Source organism: Galeopterus variegatus, unplaced genomic scaffold (genome assembly GCF_000696425.1).
Source record: "Galeopterus variegatus unplaced genomic scaffold, G_variegatus-3.0.2 Scaffold629, whole genome shotgun sequence".
NCBI lineage: Eukaryota > Metazoa > Chordata > Mammalia > Dermoptera > Cynocephalidae > Galeopterus > Galeopterus variegatus.
This window is the reverse complement of record NW_007726740.1, coordinates 537,240-543,427: the sequence shown is the minus strand read 5'-3', so window position 1 is coordinate 543,427 and position 6,188 is coordinate 537,240.

The following is a 6,188-nucleotide window of genomic DNA, read 5'->3' as shown; positions in this document are numbered from 1 at the left end:
ACTACAGTCCACTATCAGGAGGGTAGGGGGTCTTGGTGGCTTGGACTCAGTGCCAGGTACATTGTGAGGATGCATGGAGCCCCTCGAGACCCCGCCTTGGTGGCCCCAGGAGATGGCATTCAGTTACAATGACTGAGCTTGTGATTAGAAACTACAAGAGCTATAACTTAGGAGCACTGGGGCCAGCCAGGCAGGACCTAGGTCAGTACAGACTCAATAAAAACAGTGGGCAGAGACTCAACAGCCTGTCCAGGGCCAGTTTTCCACTGAAGTCCACTATAGTGCTGACTGGACTCCAACCATCTTTTCACCTGGCATTTGGAATTAGGGCTGGTCCCTTTGGCTTGAGTAGGACCTACAGGTTTTTGTGAGGTTGTTGGACAACTAAAGGTTAGGTAGAGGTTGCCTTTGAAAAAGAGATTTAAAAAAATTCCTGCTAATTGGGTAAATAGGGTTTGGATGATTCGCTGGAACAATTAGATGTATTTGTATACATTTTCAAGCTGGTAAAATAGTTCCTACTAGTCATATGTATAATGGGATGCAGGCAATCTGTCTGTACAGGTATGCTGGGACAATTTGTCAGGGTGTCATCTGGGTCTGGCAGAGTGCCCAGCACATAGTAGGACCTCAGCTAATGTTTGTGGCAGTTAGCCCCTGGAATGACTATAGATGAGAGGAAGGAGTTAAAGTCCAATGAGAATAGTGCTATCACTTTAACAATGTTCCTAGAAACTCTCTCTTGTTGGCAGCATTATGCTGGGATAGGAGTGGGGTACCTGGGATAGAGAATGAATGAAACAGTCAGGGATCTCAAGAGGCTCATGGTGTCCGGGGAGAAGACTCAACCCAGAACATAGTTCTGAGAAAGGACAAATGGAGGTGGGCTGCATTAGTTAGGCTGTTGGGTTGTAAGAAATAAACTCACTTTGTTTACCTGAAGTGAGGGGCATTATTCAGAGCTGATGAGAGTTGCAGAAGCCAGTTCAAATGGCTGGCCCAGCATTTCCCCAGGAGGCCCAGGCTACACGGCACATCAAAACAAACCTGCCCGTGCAGGAGAGGGAGGCAAAAATGTTTTCCCAAGTCCTGCCTCTGCTCTTGGAAGCCACAGGTTTGTCAGGATACCTTTGAGAATAAGGTAAACAGGAATGCCAAAGATGCCCAGGAACCGCCGGGCAGCTGGCCTCAGGGAGACGGGATGGACTCACGGCAGCTCTAGAGAGGAGGTTACCACACACGCGCCACTTGGCAGCAGCCTTCTTCATCTGTCTCCACTTCTGCTGCTCCTATTGCTAAACCCAAGCACTTTGCCCTCCCTGCATAGATCCCTCCTTTGCCTTCTACTGCAGACCCATGTGTCAGCCCTCCTGCTATTAGAGACAGGCTTCGTGCTCCTCTGGGCCTTCTCTTTTCCAGACCAAACCTCACTCCCTTCCTCCTGGTGCAGAGTACCCCAGAGTGGCACTTCCACTAGGGTTCAGAGCCTTGTGCTTTCAGAACACCCCAGGATCCCTGGGGGAGCCCCTGGCCCGGCGGGGGAGGGAGGGCCTGAGTGCTGCAGCCAGCAGCCAGGTCAGTCCTGGCTCACCCAGGACTGCAACTCTGAGAAAAGCCTCCAGGTCTCTTTGTGCCTCGATTTTCTCAGCTATAAAATGGAGATAATGACACAGGCTGCAGACCTCAAAGCCAGGATCTAAAGGAAGATCGCCTCCGCCTAGAGGCTTGTGGAGCTTCGCCTTTGTGGGGAGGAGAATTTGGCCAGTTTATGGTGCTAGCTCTTGTTTCAGACGTCCTTTCTTCTTGATCTTCGCCATGACAGGCATCAACTGATTCACCTGCTTGGACTGAATTTCAACTTAGAAACTTTCCCATGATGACACACACTTCCTTGTGAGCAGGAACAGAGGAGGCCTTGGGATGATCCCTAAGGATAAGTGACACAGTCGAACCTCAGAGAGGTCACCTGACCTGGCCAACATCACACAGGAAGCAGCATAAGCTTTCGCATAGACACATCTATCAGGAGAACCTGCCCTCACCCAGACAGTGCAGCAGAGGGCTGAAGTGCGCAGGTGTGGGGCTCACACGCACCTGGTTTTGATTCTTGGTTCTGTCCCCCACCTGTTGTGTCCCTTGAAACAAGTTACTTAACAAGATCCCCAGTTTCCCTCCTCCCCTGTCAGTGACTGTCGGGATGATCTCACGCACCTGGTTTTGATTCTTGGTTCTGTCCCCCACCTGTTGTGTCCCTTGAGACAAGTTACTTAACAAGATCCCCAGTTTCCCTCCTCCCCTGTCAGTGACTGTCGGGATGATCCCACTTGACTGGGGGGTTAAAATGGCATCCCCAGCGAGGACTGCTGCTGGACACGGACAGGATTATCACCTCCACTCTAACCTGGGAAACTGAGGCCAGGGCTGGAGCGGCGACTTCCCAAGGCCACTCGGCCGCCCCTAGATGGCGCTGGTGCACCGGGCAGCGCCCGCTCCCTCCGAGGCTGCCGCAGACGCCGCGGCGGCGGGACAGAGACAAAGGAAGGAGCGGCGGAGGCGCGGGGACCTGGCGGCCCCGCGGGGACCCCTGCAATGCGGAGCTCCGAATTCTCTGCGGAGGCAGTGGGCGGGCCCGGGGCCGGGGGACCTGCCCACCCACCCATGCAGGGAAGCAGGTGGGCTGAGCTGGATCTCCGGGGACCTGGGCTGTGAGCCCCTCCTGCACGCCAGGCCCTGGCCTTGGCGTTGTCTTGGGAAGTCCCTTCGTGCACTCGCTAACCCAGGTTCCTCGGGCTGTCGCCCACAGATTTGGGCTGCACCGGACAAGGCAGGACTCTGGGAAGAAGCTGTGGCCAGCCGAGGAGTCCCTGGCGGCCTTGAGCGTCAGTCTCCCCACCTGTAAAACGGGGATGAAGATGCCTGGCCCGCCTTGTCCACCTCGTTCGCTTCCACATGCAGCAAACCGGTCCCGCGCCTCTGCTCACACCCACCAGCGGAGCGGGGGCTCCGGGACCTCCCTGGTGAGACACAGGCTCAATGTGGGCCCAACAGGGGCAAGAGTTTCAAAGGCGCGTGCCTAGATAGGGTGGATGGTGAGAGAGGACACTCCGGGGAGGACCAATAAAGCTTGGTAAAATGCCCTGAATGCACATGGCAGCTGTGGACGTTGTTATTACCTATAAATGAGGACAAGTGTGCTTGATTTTCTAGTCCCTTCCAGACTCACATGCTTTTACTTTGAGTTTCTAGGGCTGGTGCTCCAGCTCTGCAACCATATTGTTTCTTTCAAGTGAGCAGCATTAGGTGCTGGTTAGAGGAAGGCTGGGAGTCAGACCCCAGCTCTACCCCCACTTGCTAACTGTTGTGAATTCACCTCCCCAAGCCTCAGTCCCTGCATCTGGAAAAACAGAGGATAAAAAGGCTGTGTTGCTAGAGTACCTGGCAGATTTGTAGAAATACATAGTTACATTGTGTTTGATAGCCAGGCTAAACCACACAGCAGGGAGACTTGGAAATCAGGAAACAGAAATCCTAGCCCCACCTATTAGACTACCTTGTTGAGGGATCTCAGGGAAGTCTCTTCTCCCTAACAATTGGATTTACCCATCCACACAAGCTAGACATACAGGGGCATGAAAACAGCTTGTCACCAGTGTCCTCTCCACCCCATGGTCTGTGTTCTTACAGACCACTTCTTCCCTTCTGTAAGGGGGCATATAGTGTAACAGCTAAGGACATGAACTCTGGGGCCAGAGTGCCTGGGTTAGAGTCCAGCTGTACTACATTCTAGGTATGTGACCTTGGGAGTTACCTGTGCCTCAGTTTCCTCATCTGAAGGTTGATGATAATGTAAGTTCAAATATGAACTAGCTCAACATAAAAGAAATGCATTTCTCAGTCACAAAATAGTCCAGGGTACTTTCAAATGAGCAGGAGATTCTGTTCCAGTCATTCAAGGGACTCAGGCTGACAGTCGTTGGATCAACTGTAATGCTTGATTTGCAAAAACTTCCTGAGGGAAAAGAAGTTAGAAGAAAACACACAGGGGCTCCATGGCCTCCCAGTCTATTGGCTGTGCAAAGTCACATGACACACTCAACCCAGGGGGAGGCTGGGAAATGGAGTCTTAACTGTGTGCCTATGAAGAAGAGGGGGATGGATCCCAGAAACCAGCCCACAGCCTCTGTCACAACCACCTATGCTGTAAGGTGATTTTGAGGATGAAATTAGTTTTATATTTGTGAAGTACTTAGAATGGTGCCTGGCACATGGTCACCACTACATAAATACTTGCCATTTTTTTTGCTATTATTGTCCGTTACAAGTTCACTACAGATATGAACTGGGAGCCCACGTAGAATTTCCAGTCAGTGCTATACTGAGCTGTTTAGGAAGCCTGGGGACACCTGAGTCATGTGAGCTTCTCCCTAATATCTTTTGTTCTGCACTCACAGGGAAGCTTGCTGGGAAGCCGGTCCTTCCAGAGGCTCTTTATGTCATTCTGATGCTTCTCCACCTTCACACACGCATGCACAGACCACAGGTATGGGTGCACATACACTGCCTTCCCTCCCCCCGTACCGGCTCTCACATGCTATCTTCCTCGTGGCGGTATGGGGCAAGAAGGCAGGTGTCAGAATCAGAGAGGTCAGTAGACAAGACGCATGCACAGACCACAGGTATGGGTGCACATACACTGCCTTCCCTCCCCCCGTACCGGCTCTCACATGCTACCTTCCTCGTGGCGGTATGGGGCAAGAAGGCAGGTGTCAGAATCAGAGAGGTCAGTAGACAAGGCCAGCTAGCAACTGGATCTGCCAAATGTTAGTTATTAAAAGTTACTTAACATCTTTGCCTCTCAGTTTACTTTTCTGTAAAATGGAGTCAGAGAATAATAATGGCTGCAGAGAGTGATTTAAGGGTAAAAGTTAATCCCCATGCACTGAGCAAGGCATAGAGTGTGCCCTTAATAAATAGTAGCTGCTTCAGAGTGGTCAGTCTTGTCGACCTATTGTTGACTCTGCATTTATAGAGTGCGTAACGTGTACCTACATAAAGGTAAAATAGATTGGTGCAAGTGAGCTGCCAGGAACCTAGCTTTCAAAAATGTCCACCTGCTTGTCCTGGCATGGAATCTCACTCCCAGGACACGCAGGCTCTCAAACAAGAAAGTGAGAGCTTGGCCTAGAAGCCATTTCTCCCAGCCTGTTCCTTGCTTTCTGAGGTCTACCCTCTGGATCCGACTGCATGCATGTTTCTACCCTGCTAGGAGTCCTCAATGTCAAAGACTACTGTCGAAAATTTTTATTTGGAAATAAGAAATTAGTGACTGTTAGGAAGTCAATAAAATGCATTGGTGATAAAAATGATGAGTACTTAAATATAATCTAATAACATTATGCAATGTTGATATAGTCTCCAAATCACTTAACTGTAGTGTCTACTCTGGGCCCAGTGTTATTTGGGCCCAATGTCACAGTGACATTGAACAAGCCTACATTTTCCTATCAGGCAAATGATGATCCCAAGAGTCAGTGGTATGTTGGTAAATAGTTACCAACCAGCTCTCCAAAAAAAATTTGCGTGTTTGTGTGTGTGTGTATATATATGTATATAAATTGCATATAGATAGGTAGATAGATACACAAGTAGAATGTGAATCTTATTAACGTAAAGTATGTGTCGTGCAAATTGGCAAATAATAAAAAATAAAATTCTTTATTGTAAATTCCATGTAGCCAATTGATTCTCACAGAATGTTTTCATTGATTTTTGCCAAACTCCTGTACCTGTTGCCAACCTGTGAGAGCTACTGATAAACAATGCATGTAGTTTAGACATGAATGGTAGTTGGTATTCTCATTTTAGATAATGAGTGAGATGAAGGTTAAATAATGATGATGTTTGTTAGATTCTCATTTATTCGTCAATTACATGAGCGACTTTTTGTTGTCTCAGATAATTGTTTTGTAATACTGAAATAATATTTCCTCAAAAAAAAAACAAACTTTATGTGCGTTATTTACAATGTAACCACTGCAGATATGACACACGTTTACCTTTAATTTGCATTTATTAACATTTTATCCATCACACTCATACATGTAGACAATTAACAAATCAATAAATACAACCCTGACTTGTAATGTTTGTATATTTGCAAGGTATAAATACTTCCAACCATGACCAAT